Genomic DNA, 15,195 nt, shown 5'->3' with positions numbered 1-15,195 from the left:
GTTTTGCCCAACCTAGGTCGAGGCACAGACACGGTCTCAATGGTGATAGCTGAGCTGACTACACTGACTGTGCTAGTGGCAGACTCCACTATGCTGGCAGGCTGGCTAACAGCCTGCTGCCTGGCCTGCACCCTATTTCATTGTGGAGCTAGAGGAGTTAGAGCCCTGTCTATGTTGGTAGATAAAATGAGAGCACCCCTCCAGCTAGGATGGAGTCCGTCACTCCTCAGCAGGTCAGGCTTGGTCCCGTTTGTGGGTGAGTCCCAGAAAGAGGGCCAATTATCTACAAATTCTATTCTATCTAAAATCTATTTCTTTCTCATTCACACACTCCCTCTTCTCTCTCTCTCCCCCTCCCACTCTCTCTCTCTCTCTCTCTCTCTCTCTTTTATTCACACATTCCCCCCATCTCTCTGTCTCTCTGACACGCAAACACAATTTTTCTCCCCCTTTCTCTTTCTGTTCCTCTCTCTCTCTTTCTCACTCGCTCATGTGAATGGTGTCACGCTCGTGAGGGGTGGCCATTGATGCAGACTAATAATGATACATCATACCTCAGGACCCACACTCATTTAACACACTGTCTAATTAAAATAATCTAGCAGTTTATCTATGAAAAAGACTATGTGGCCATAAAACGGGGCCACGCCACATTAACTTCACTATTCCCTTCTCTTTCTCTTTTTATTCCCATTTAGATTTGAATGATAAAAACCTGCTTAATCATCAGCCATTACAAAACATATTGTTTTAGCATCTTTCATTTAGTGGAAGGAAATGGATGCTGCTCAATGATAGGCAATTACATAACTTTGAACTCCTGTCTCTCCATTGTATTTGCTAAATGAAGACTCTATTCCTCTTTGAATCTCTCTCTCTCTATCTCTGAAGTTGACTATGCTCATGAAAGTAGCCTCTAAATAAATGATCAAATCAAATCAACTTTTATTAGTCACATGGGCCAAATACAACAGGTGTACCTGAAATGCTTACTTACGAGCCCCTAACCAACAATGCAGTTTAAAAAAAAGTAAGAATAAGAAATAAAAGTAACACGTAATTAAAGAGCAGCAGTAAAATAACAATAACGAAACTATACACTGAGGGGTATTGGTACAGAGTCAATGTGCGGGGGCACCGGTTAATTAAGGTAATACGTAAATGTGGGTAGAGTTATTAAAGTGACTATGCATAAATTATAACAACAGAGAGTAGCAGTGTGTGAAAGAGAGGGGGGGGCAATTCAAATAGTCTGGATAGCAATTTGACTAGATGTTCAGGAGTCTTATGGACTGGGGGTAGAAGCTGTTTAGAAGCCTCTTGGACCTAGACTTGGCGCTCCGATAACGCTTGCCGTGTGGTAGCAGAGAGAACAGTCTATGACTAGGGTGGCTGGAGTCTTTGACAATTTTTAGGGCCTTCCTCTGACAGCACCTGGTGTAGAGGTCCTGGATGGCAGGAAGCTTGGCCCCAGTGATGTACTGCGCCGTACGCACTACCCTTTGTAGTGCCCTGCGGTCAGAGGCCGAGCTGTTGCCATTACAAGGCAGTGATGCAACCAGTCAGGATGCTCTCGATGGTGCAGCTGTAGAATCTTTTGAGGATCTGAGGACCCATGCCAAATCATTTCAATCTCCTGAGGTGGAATTGGTTTTGTCGTGCCATCTTCACGACTGTCTTGGTGTGCTTGGACCATGTTAGTTTGTTGGTGATGTGGACACCAAGGAACTTGATGTGCTTGTTGGACCCCTGGGGTTTTCTTTCTGAACATACTTTGCACGTAAGAGAAGTGTTCAATCAGGATGTTTTCTCAATTGGTGTGAGGGATGTATTTGTGAAAGAGAGACAGATAGAAGGACAGAGAAAGAGAGAATGAGTTCATGCATGTGTTTTTATTCAGTATAGACCTATATCCTAAGACCTACAGTATCAATCATCCTCTCAATACACTATGTTTCCTAGTTAGCAGTGGGAACATCACATTATCACATACAAACTAGCCTGCGAGGGCAGTCTCTGCGAGTCTGCTCATTCACAGTGTCTGTTGGCTCGTCCTCATGAGCTGCCTGTGTACAACACTAGAGGGAGTGTTCAGTCTGGATTAACACTAACACTAACATGGGCCAACAGACAGGATGGGTAGATGGATCTGGAGTGGTCTGAGACAGAGAGGGCGAGGAGAGAGAGAGAGAGAGAATCACACACAGAAACATTCACACACACAGAGACACAGAGAGACATTAGTAGCTGGAGTTCGCTCATGTTTAATATCGCTAGTGTCTACCACCACTGTCTCAGTCTCGGCCTCAGTCTGGCTTTGTGTGATTTGTTAGTATGACAGCATGGCTATAGTGTGTTTATTCTTGACTTAATTTGTATGTAATTTAAATGTACTATAGTGGCTTGTGAAAGTATTCACCCTCCTTGTAATTTTTCTATTTTCCTGCCTTACAACCTGGAATTAAAATGGATTTTGGGGGTGGTTGTATTAATTAATTTACACAACATGCCTACCACTTTGAAAATGCAAAATATGTTTTATTGTGAAACATACAAGAAATAAGACAAAAAAAACTGAAAACTTGAGCGTGCACAACTATTCACCCCCACCAAGTCAATACTTTGTAGAGCCACATTTCGCAACAATTACAGCTGCAGGTCTTGGGATATGTCTCTAAAAGCTTGGCACATCTAGCCACTGGGATTTTTGCCCATTCGTCAAGGCAAAACTGGTCCAGCTCCTTAAAGTTGGATGGGTTCTGCTGGTGTACAGCAATCTTTAAGTCATACCACAGATTCTCAATTGGATTGTGGTCTGGGCTTTGACTAGGCCATTCCAAGACATTTAAATGTTTCCCCTTAAACCACTCGAGTGTTGCTTTAGCAGTATGCTTAGGGTCATTGTCCTGCTGGAAGTTGAACCGTCGTCCCAGTCTCAAATCTGGAAGATTAAAACTTTCAAGAATTTCACTGTATTTAGCGGCATCTATCGTTCATTCAGTTCTGACCAGTTTCCCAGTGTCACGTTCTGACCTTACTTCCTTTATTATGTCTTTGTGTTAGTTTGGTCAGAGCGTGAGTTGGGGTGGGTAGTCTATGTTCTTTTTTCTATGTTGTGTTTCTGTGTTTGGCCTGGTATGGTTCTCAATCAGAGGCAGTTGTCGATCGTTGTCTCTGATTGAGAATCATGCTTAGGTAGCCTGTTTTCCCCATGTTGGTTGTGGGTGATTCTTTTCCGTCAGTGTTTGCTCCATACGGAACTGTGTCGGTTTCCATTTATTCTCTTATTCTTTTGTTGTCTGTGTTCAGTTATATTTCATTACAATTATATTATGGACGCTTAACACGCTGCACATTGGTCCGATCCTTCCTTCTCCTCCTCAGAAGAGGAGGCCGAAAACCGTTACACCCAGTCCCTGCCAATGAAATACATCCCCATAGCATGATGCTGCCACCACCATGCTTCACTGTGGGGATGTTGTTCTCGGGTGATGAGAGGTTTTGGGTTTGTCCCAGACATAGTGTTTTCCTTGATGGCCAAATAGTTTAGTCTCATCTGACCAGAGTACCTTCTTCCATATGTTTGGGGAGTCTCCCACATGCCTTTTGGCAAACACCAAACATGTTTGCTTATTCTTTACTTTAAGCAATGGCTTTTTTCTGGCCACTCTTCCGTAAAGCTTAGCTCTGTGGCGTGTACGGCTTAAAGTGGTCCTATGCAAAGATACTCCAGCCTCCGCTGTGGAGCTTTGCAGCTCCTTCAGGGTTATCTTTGGTCTCTTTGTTGCCTCTCTGATTAATGTCCACCTTGCCTGGTCCATAGGTTTTGGTGGGTGGCACAATCTTGACAGGTTTGTTGTGATGCCATATTCTTTCAATTTTTTTTTGAATGGATTTAATGGTGCTCCGTGGGATGTTCAAAGTTTCAGATATTTTTTATAACCCAACCCTGATCTGTACTTCTCCACAACTTTGTCCCTGACCTGTTTGGCGAGCTCCTTGGTCTTCATGGTGCTGCTTGCTTGGTGGTGCCCCTTGCTTAGTGGTGTTGCAGACTCTGGGGCCTTTCAGAACTGGTGTATATATACTGAGATCATGTGACAGATCATGTGACACGTAGATTGCACACAGGTGGACTTTATTTAATAAATTATGTGACTTCTGAAGGTAATTGGTTGCACCAGATCTTATTTAGGGGCTTCATAGCAAAAGGGGTGAACACCTACAGTGAGGCAAAAAAGTATTTAGTCAGCCACCAATTGTGTAAGTTCTCCCACTTAAAAAGGTGAGAGGCCTGTAATTTTCATCATAGGTACACTTCAACTATGATTTTTTTTCTTATTTTGTCTGTCATAGTTGAAGTGTACCTATGATGAAAATTACAGGCCTCTCTCATCTTTTAAGTGGGAGAACTTGCACAATTCGTGGCTGACTAAATACTTTTTTGCCCCACTGTGTGCATGCACCAATTTTCCATTTTTTTTCCATTTCACTTCACCAATTTGGACTATTTTGTATATGTCCATTACATGTAATCCAAATAAAAATCAATTTAAATTACAGGTTGTAATGCAACAAAATAAGAAAAACTCCTAGGGGGATGAATACTTTTGCCAATCATTGTACTGTACATGTATTACATATACATGCAGATTTTAAGCTACACGTAATTTGAAATCTGCCTGACATTTGACATGCACCCGGGAGAATAGAGATTTGCCCAAACTGCCATCACTACAATCTGTAATGTAAATTTAAATCCAAAAAATATTCTGGTACAAGTCAAAATGAACCTACAAGAAGACAGAGGTTAAAGCGGATGACAATACATCACAATTGATTCATATTTGCATATTTACCTTCTATATTTTCTTATACAGTGCAATACCTCAACAGGAAAGGCATTCAAATATCTTCATCCTGGGTATATAATGAATATACTATTTTATGTCATTGCCATTCCAGCTACAATATTGATGAGATGTACGAGCCTTTCTCGCTGCAACTTGAGGGGGCCTGAAGTTGTCAACAACAGGTTCAAAGGCCACAGCGGCATGTCGTCACCTACCTCCCTGAGCTCAGAGTGATGTGCACCAAAGAGCTGATGTGAGGTCAGACAGGGCCGGGTTAAACCATTCACTGACATGTCAAGGGGGGTTTGGGAGCATCGCAGTGCAGCAAACCTCAATTGTTAGAAAATAAAACATACATTTATTTGTATTTGTATTTATTATGGATCCCCATTAGCTGCTGCCAAGGCAGCAGCTACTCTTCCTGGGGTCCAGAAAAATGAAGGCAGTTAAAATAAATAAAATATATAATATATAAATACAATACATTCACAGGTTTCACAACACACTGTGTGCCCTCAGGTCCCTATTCCACCACTTCCACATATCTACAATACAAAATTCATGTATAAGTGTATAAATGTGCGTATGTTATCTTGAATGTGTAAGCATGTGTAGGTGCCTATGTTTGTGTTGCTTCACAGTTCCCACTGTTCCATAAGGTGTATTTTTATTTGTTTTTTCAATCTAATTTTACTGCTTGCATCAGTTACTTGATGTGGAATAGAGTTCCATGTAGTCAAGTCCTGTGCACCTCCCATGTAGTATTGTGTGGCTCTGTTCTGGACTTGGGGACTGTGAAGACACCTCTCTTGGCATGTCTTGTGGGGTATGCATGGGTGTCCGAGCTGTGCGCCAGTAATTCAAACACACAGCTTGGTGCATTCAACATGTCAATACTTCTCATAAATACAAGGAGTGATGAAGTCAATCTCTCCTCCACTTTGAGACATGAGAGATTGACATGCATATTGTTAATGTTAGCTGTCTGTGTACATCCAAGGTCCAGTCATGCTGCCCTGTTCTGAGCCAATTGCAATTTTCCGAAGTCCCTTTTTGTGGCACCTGACCACACGACTGAGCAGTAGTCCAGGTGTGTCAAAACCAGGGCCTGTTGGACCTGCCTTGTTGATAGTGCTGTTACGAAGGTAGAACAGCGTTTTATTATGGACAGACATCTCCCCATCTTAGCTACTGTTGAATGAATATGTTTTGACCATGACCGTTTACAGTCCAGGGTTACTCTGAGCAGTTTGTCACCTCAATTTGCTCAATTTCCACATTATTTATTACAAGATTTAGTTGAGTTTTAGAGTTTAGTGAATGATTTGTTCCAAATACAATGCTTTTAGTTGTAGGAATATTTAGGACTAACTTATTCCTTGCCACCCACTCTGAAACAAACTGTAGCTCTTTGTTAAAAGTGTTGCATTCATTTCAGTCGCTGTAGTAGCTGACTTGTATAGTGTTGAGTCATCCGCATATATAGATAGATACACTGGCTTTACTCAAAGTCGTTAGTAAAGATTGAAAAAAGTTAGGGGCCTAGACAGCTGCCCTGGGGAATTCCTGAATCTACCTGGATTACGTTGGAGAGGCTTCCATTAAAGAACACCCTCTGTGTTCTGTTAGACAGGTAACTCTTTATCCAAAATATAGCAGGGGTTGTAAAGCCATAACACATATGTTTTTCCAGCAGCAGGTTTTGATCGATATTGGCAAAAGCAGCACTGAAGTTAACAAAACAGTATTTTTATCATCGATTTCTCTCAGCCAATCATCAGTCATTTGTGTAAGTGCTGTGCTTGTTGAACGTCCTTCATTATAAGCGTGCTGAAAGTCTGTTAGCATTGAAGAATACATTTTACCCAAAAGTTTACTAAAGGTTGGTAACTGGCCGATTGGTAACACGTCTAATATTAAAGAAGTCTGGAGGTATTGCTCGCCTGAGTATCTTATGATAAGCTGTAGACCACACTATCTACCAAGAGAGTTCTGACCTATATTATTCGTAGCCGTCTATTTACCACCACAGAACGAAGCTGGCACTAGACTGCTCTCAACCAACTCTATAAGACCACAAGCAAAAAAGAACATGCTCACCCAGAAGCGGAGCTCCTAGTGGCCGGGGACTTTAATGCAAGCAAACTTAAATCAGTTTTACCACATTTTTACCAGCATGTCACATGTGCAACCAGAGGGAAAAAAATCCTGGACCACCTTTACTCCACAAACAGAGATGCATGCAAAGCTCTCCCCCGCCCTCCATTTGGCAAATCTCACCATAATTCTATCCTCCTGATTCCTGCTTGACCTCTCTGTGCACCGAACCCGGTAGCGGGATGAAATTCGACAACATACGGTGATCGCTACATAAATACTAAAATTAAACATTCATGAAAATACAAGTGTCTCACATGTTTCGAAAGCCTAGAATCTTGCTAATCCAACTGCGTTGTCAGATTTAAAAAAGGATTTACTGCGAAAGAATACGATGAGATTATCTGAGGATAGAGCCCCATAAAAAAACAACTATTTCAACCAGCACAGTTGTAACAAAATCACAAACTGCAATAAAATGAAATTGTTTACATTTGACAATCTTCCTCTGTTTGCAATCCCAATGCTCATTGTTACACAATGAATGGTCTTTTGTTTGATAAAATCAATTTTTATAGCCTAACACGAAACATTTTGTGAACCTCGTGTCGTGAATTCCGTCCCATTCCATTTTCGACGACACATTCAAGGTAAATACACACACAAAACGTGACTTTTCCAGTCATGTTTGGTTTCATTGCAATCAACTGGTTTGTTTGTAACACAACCAAACGTGATGGGTCATTTCACGGGACATGTTGACTGAAAGAAACCGATTTGAAGACAACAAGTAATGACATCATTGTGCCCGCTGTTTCGTTGATTGACTGTATTTTAACCCAATGACCACTGATCGTCTTGAAATCTAGCTGGGTAGATAGCCAATGAGCTGAGGTAAACGGCAATATGTAATGTTTATGTATTGGAAGACCAACCCATGTAGTAAACTCCAGCGTAAAGAGGTTCATTCGCCATTGAAGATTCATACCGGAAGGAGCCACGCATGTTGTGCACAGCATTGTTTTGGTAAAGCGCATATTCAGCTGTTTATATATCAATCAGTATGGCGACTAAGTCAGGGAGAGCTAAATCTAAGTCTAGATATATAGATGTACACACAATTTTAGAAGAAATTGATCGAGGACGATTCATTTAGCGATTCCCAAATGGATTAATATTTTTTGAACGGAGAGGACATCGTTTTGGACTGGTAAGTTCTTCTCATGCTAATGCCGTTGTTTGAAATTAATAACATAAAATATTATTTGTGAAATGAAATAGCCTATTTGAGGCTGTTGAGGGGAGGGCAGGCCCACAACAATGGCCAAAGTGAAATGGAGACAGTAGATACAGCTGGTCTGTTGTAATGTAATAAAGACAGTAGATCTAGCTGGTGTAACGGATTTCCTCCTCTTCGTCTGAGGAGGAGTAAGGATCGGACCAAAGCACAGCGTGGTAAGTGTTCATGATGATTTTAATTAAAGAAAGCACTGAACACTGAATCAAAACAATAAATGATGATGTGAATTTACATAACCAAAACAGTAACAAACATAACAAACACTCACACGGAAACAAACAAACACAATCCAAAAGTGAAACCCAGGCTGCTTAAGTATGATTCTCAATCAGGGACAACAATTGACAGCTGCCTCTGATTGAGAACCATACTAGGCCGAACACAAAACCAACATAGAAAAACAAACAGACTGCCCACCCCAACTCACGCCCTGACCATACTAAAACAAATAATAAAATAACAGAACTATGGTCAGAACGTGACAGCTGGTCTGTCATAATATAATAGAGACAATAGATCTAGCTGAAATGTCATAATATAAATGAGACAGTAGATCTAGCAGCTCTATAATAATATATTCAACCTTATGTTCCCTGTACTCATATATATATATATATATATGTTTATTATACCTGTTGATACAGGGCTCATATGTGAAACTCTTCTAACTGAACATTTTCTTTCACAGTGACACTGACTCTGAATGGGAGCCCCCAGTGCCAAGCTGTCCATCCCCCACTGAAGCTGGTTCATCCAGCTCCTGCCACAAGTGGTGCTCATCTGCCCAAATGTATTTCTGCAGGCATGGATGTGCTAAGAATATGCATATCCTTGGTTCTGTGCCTGAGCTACAGGCAGTTAGATTTGTTATGTCTTCAGGCAGAAATGGAAAAAAGTAGGAGGTTTTAAAGCAAGGGCTTGAAAACTATTACGGACCACAAAGGGACGCGAGATGCCCAATGCCTACCAGATGGGCTAAATGCCTTTTATCTTTTCTTCGAGGCAAGCAACACTGAAGCATGCACGAGAGCACCAGTTGTTCTGGATGACTGTGTGATAACGCGTACAGGACGTGTACTCAAAGCATGCGCAGACCAACTGTCTTGTGTATTCACTGACATTACCTCTCTCTGACCGAGTCTGTAATACCTACATGTTTCAAGCAGACCACCATAGTCCCTGTGCCCAAGGAAACGAAGGTAACCTGCCTAAATGATTACCGCCCCATGGCACTCACATCGGTTGCCATGAAGTGCTTTGAAAGGCTGGTCTTGGCTCACATCAACAGCATCCTCCCGGACACGCTAGATCCACTCCAATTTGCAAACCGCCCCAACAGATCCACAGATGACGCAATTTCAATCCCACTTCACACTTCCCTTTCTCACCTGGACAAAAGGAACACCTATGTGAGAATGCTGTTCATTGACTACAGCTCAGCATTCAACATCATAGTGCCCACGAAGTTCATCACTAAGCTAAGGACTCTGGGACTAAACATTTCCCTCTGCAACTGGATCCTGGACTTCCTGTGGTGCTTAGAGTGGTGCCCATTCCTATGGATTGACTGACACATGTTATAAATTTGGTGCTGTGCGTGTTATTTTTAAAGTCTTGGACATTTCATAAGTGGGAAGAGGAAAGAGAAGAGAAAGTTGTAAACTTTGGTTTTAATCTTACGATAGAGGTAAGGAAAAACGTTGAAATGAGAGGGGTTATATTTTTGCCCGCTGGGAAAAAAGAAATAGGATATGTTAAGCTGAAAGTGATTCAGGTGTGAGTAAGGAAACATTGTGATAATGTATTCTGATGATTATTGATTCTTGGTATGATTTTTTAGGTAACACCAGTGAATGTGAGCAGGAAAGTTCATGTAGTCTAACAATATAATCTGTTTCCATTTTGTGGAACAATGTCAGGCCATTAAAGTTTATTGCAGTTTGAGTAGTTTTTATTTTTTACAGGTACAGTGCATCATTAAAGGAACTATACAGTCATTTCTCATGGCGGATCTTGTAGATCTGTTGCCATGAGTATTATAGATTTTAATTGTAGTTTTGTTACCTCTGTAGTCAAAACAATTTCATATGTTTTGGGAAATTAGCTAGGTTGAATTTGGTTATTTGAGTTATTTAAAAAAAAAAGAGAGGTTGGAATCAAGTATGATGCCTTGGTACTTAAAATCAGATACCACCGGGAGCTTTTCCCCTGATACATAGACATCTGTCTCAGGGGCATCAGTTGTTGTTTTTTGAGGAACACGCAGACTGTATTTTTTTTATTAAGATGTAAACATGAGTCTCTGGAAAAGTTTCTCATCTGAACCATTATAGTAGTGAGTTCTTGTGAAGTTTGTTATTTACAGATCACAGATCACTGTATCATCTGCATACATTGGAACTTCAGACCCTGTAAAGACAGAAGGAAGATCATTAATGTACGAGCTGAACAGCGTTGACCTTTGGGGAATGAAAACATTGTGGATATGAGTGGGGAAAAAAAGTTTGTTTTGATTTTTACGCTGATGAGACAATGCCAACTTTTGAAAGAATTTAGATTTGTTATATATCAGCATAGTTTTTACAAATTTTATATCAACAGGTTGAAATGATTTAGATAGCTGTTAAAGGGGTTTGTTTATTTTAGGTGTTGATTTAACTTAATTAAACATTGTATTATCTGATGTGTTTGAGTAGGATTCTTTCTTCTGGGACGGATGGAAGTTATCTAAAATATGTAAGTTGACGGAGCCATGGGAGAACACGTTTACATTTTTATTAAATACCTGTGATTGAATTACTGATTCCTTACGCTGAGAAATGTACTACATTTGCGACAGAGGAAAAAAGTATTACATTTAGATAGTAATGATATCAGGATAATTGTATCTAAGGGTAGGATGTTCACTTAAGCATACATATACATTGATGTTGATTAAAACGTATGATTAATGATTTGAGGTACAGTGGAATTATCATTAGGTTTGGTTTATAGTTCACTTTTGAGTTTCTGAATCGATGTAGTATAATGAATACTAAGAAAGTGTTTCGTGTTTTTTCTGGGAAAATGGGTGTTTCATTGTCTCTCTTTGAAATTTTTCCTGGGACTATAATCTTGGGGAGAGTGAGTGAGATTGAGACTATAAGGTACCAAATTGAAAAGGGCATGGAAGGTTTTGTGTTTTTTTACCTTAAGGTTTGCAAATACACACACATAAAACATTTGTTATGACTATTTATAGTGTTTTTAAAATACTGTTTGATTTGTTTTAAACATTTCTTTTAGTGTAAAGGTATCTTAAAGGGGCATGCACGCACATGGAATTTTAATGAGTTTTTATTTTCTGAGTTTTAATTAAACACGTGAATTCTATTGATAAAGGAATGTTCTGGGAACCTGGGATACAACAAGTAGGAAATATTTGACTCTTTTTATAATTTGTCTAATATAGTAAAATAGGCTTCTTTGAAAGGTTTTGTATGACCTATGACCTCTATAATGACTTCCCGTTGCGGCTTGATCACCCTCATTGGAAAGCCATTTGGATAATGAATTTATGGTCATTTGTAATACTGATTTCAAGATAATTTGTGTAATTGATAAATATGATTGAGTTTATAGTTCTTAGCCATATTTGTAATTTAGACCAATGTGAAGAAGGAGAGGGCATTGCTTTTAACTAAGGGTATGCTGCTTTAATTATATTTTCCTATGACCATATGGGTTAAATAATTTTTCTTTGTGGAGTTTTTCAGAGTAGTGATTTTATTTGATTATGTAATTTGAAATTTTGTTTTACCTTTTGTACCAGTAGTAGTTTTGTTTTATACATTACACTCATACTGAGAGATATGTGTTAAACATGGTGGAGGATTCAGTTCTTTGAGGTTTTGGATTGACGTTTATACACCTTGAGTGATGTGTGAAGGGGTGTATTGTATTGTATTGTTGTTTTGTTCTATTCCCGAGGGGATATAGGTCTAACTTCCTGATCCTTTGGCTCTACGATGGAGTTGCCAGTGTGATGGGGAGTATAAGCCAATTTGAAAGAATAGGTTCAATAGAATGTGTTGCTATTCTCTTTGAAATGTGTTTAGATATGTGCCCTGTCTGGACCACTTCTACCGGGAGAAAGGAACCAAGACAGAAACCGGTGTACAGTATCCGATCTAAGCGGTCAACTGCTTTTCTCTTATGTTTCTCTCAGGAGTGTGAGAGGAGTCCACGTGGAGTGAGCATGGAGAGAGATCTGTTCTAAACTTCTCTTCTGATAATGGTATATCGGTTGATGAATGGACAAGACATAATGGGTGGTAAAGATGAGTGGTAAAGATGAGACATTGAAATTGGGACATTATCATGGGCCATCCACTTTGAACTGTAAAGCCATCTGTAGAAGAAGGAAAAGGACGCCAGAAGAATCAGTGCTTGGTCAACTGTGCCAATAAAATTGTTATAGACTTTGTGGTATCAGGTTGATTGTAGAGGTCTACACCATGTAAAATTATAGTAATTTAGATTAAGAATGCATTGAGATACTGATCTGTAATATAATCGTGATTTAAAAAAAAGTTAATAGTAGAATTATGGGATGATAATACTGAATGTTAATATGAATGTAAACTCTGCCAATATTGATGTGTGTTAAATTGAGTTTTTACTTTAAGTGTTAAGACCAATTTGAATCACTGAGGAATTCTACATTTTGGTTGGATAAATAGTTGGGTTGTTAATTATGATTTGGAATATGAATGATTTCCTTGACCTATTCTCTGTTCCTGACTGCATCTCTGAGCATGAGGACTTAGAGGGATGCCTGTCCTATATGTTGTGTTGAGGCCTGTGCTTAGACACAGGTTCTCCTGTAATTTAGGGAGCATTTCTATGTTATTTCTTTTTTTTTCTTCTCAACAATGGAGTATTCTGTGTTATTAAACCTGTGCAAGTTTGTCTTATAGAATAAAGGTTGTAAACTTAGTTTCAGAAGGGAGAAGGCTTACATATAAGCTAAGGTATTTGACATTAAAGGGATTAGATTTTTTATTTTCTGAGACTGCACTAGTGGGGATATGTTCAACCACCAATTTACCATCCTGAGACAAGGCCGAGTATAGCCAACACAGACAGGAAGATCACGTCAGTGACTCAAACCACTCAGGTGATGCACCCCTCCTAGGGACGGCATGAAAGAGCACCAGTAAGCCAGTGACTCAGCCCCTGTAATAGGGTTAGAGGCAGAGAATCCCAGTGGAGAGAGGGGAACCGGCCAGGCAGAGACAGCAAGGGCGGTTCGTTTCTCCAGAGCATTTCCGTTCACCTCCACACTCCTGGGCCAGACTACACTCAATCATATGACCCCCCCCCTGGGTTGTGCTGTGGCGGAGATCTTTGTGGGCTATTCTCGGCCTTGTCTCAGGATGGTAAATTGGTGGTTGAAGATATCCCTCTAGTGATGTGGGGGCTGTGCTTTGGCAAAGTGGGTGGGGTTATATCCTTCCTGTTTGGCCCTGTCCGGGGGTGTCATCGGATGGGGCCACAGTGTCTCCTGACCCCTTCTGTCAGGAGACATTTAGCACTAACTGAAGTTCATTTAGTGCTTTATCCGAGTAGCCAGAAAGTAGAGCATTGCAGTAGTCTAACCTAGAAGTAACAAAAGCATGGATACATTTTTCTGCATAATTTTTGGACAGAAAGTTTCAGATTTTTGCAATGTTACGTAGATGGAAATAAGCTGTCCTTGAAACAGTCTTGATATGTTTGTCAAAAGAGAGATCAGGGTCCAGAGTAACGCCAAGGTCCTTCACAGTTTTATTTGAGACGATTGTACAACCATCAAGATTAATTGTCAGATTCAACAGAAGATCTCTTTGTTTCTTTGGACCTAGAACAAGCATATCTGTATTGTCCGAGTTTAAATGATGGGGTCTAAAACCAGACTGTAACATTTCGTATACATTGTTTGTCTTCAGGAAGGCTTGTTGCTGCGTAACAGCTTTTTAAATTTTTTTTTGAGAGGAATGGGAGATTCGATATAGGCCGATTAGCTTTTTATATTTTCTGGGTCAAGGATTGGCTTTTTCAAGAGAGGCTTTATTACTGCCACTTTTAGTGAGTTTGGTACACATCCAGTGAGAGCCGTTTATTATGTTCAACATAGGAGGGCCAAGCACAGGAAGCAGCTCTTTAAGTAGTTTAGTTGGAATAGGGTCCAGTATGCAGCTTGAAGGTTTAGACGCCAATATTATTTTCATCATTGTGTCAAGAGATATAACACTAAAACTCTTGATCCTAGGTCCTGGCAGAGTTGTGCAGACTCAGGACAACTGAGCTTTGGAGGAATACTCAGATTTAAAGAGGAGTCCGTAATTTTCTTTCTAATGATCATGATCTTTTCCTCAAAGAAGTTCATGAATTTATTACTGTTGAAGTGAAAGCCATCCTCACTTGGGGAATGCTGCTTTTTAGTTAGCTTTGCGACAGTATCCAAAATAAATGTAGGATTGTTCTTATTTTCCTCAATTAAGTTGGAAAAATAGGATGATCGAGCAGCAGCGAGGGCTCTTTGATACTGTACGGTACTGTCTTTCCAAGCTAGTCAGAAGACTTCTAGTTTGGTGTGGCGCCATTTCCGTTCCAATTTTCTGGAAGCTTGCTTCAGAGCTCTGGTATTTTCTGTATACCAGGGAGCTAGTTTCTTATGACAAATATTTTTAGTTTTATGGGGTGCAACTGCATCTAGGGTATTGCGCAAGGTTAAATTGAGTTCCTCAGTTAGGTGGTTAACTGATTTTTGTCCTTTGATGTCATTGGGTAGGCAGAGGGAGTCTGGAAGGGCATCAAGGAATCTTTGTGTTGTCTGAGAATTTATAGCACGACTTTTGATGCTCCTTGGTTGGGGTCTGAGCAGATTATTTGTTGCGATTGCAAACGTAATAAAATGGTGGT

This window comes from Oncorhynchus clarkii, chromosome 13, assembly GCF_045791955.1.
Source record: "Oncorhynchus clarkii lewisi isolate Uvic-CL-2024 chromosome 13, UVic_Ocla_1.0, whole genome shotgun sequence".
NCBI classification, from domain to species: domain Eukaryota; kingdom Metazoa; phylum Chordata; class Actinopteri; order Salmoniformes; family Salmonidae; genus Oncorhynchus; species Oncorhynchus clarkii.
Note: the sequence above shows the minus strand (reverse complement) of the source record.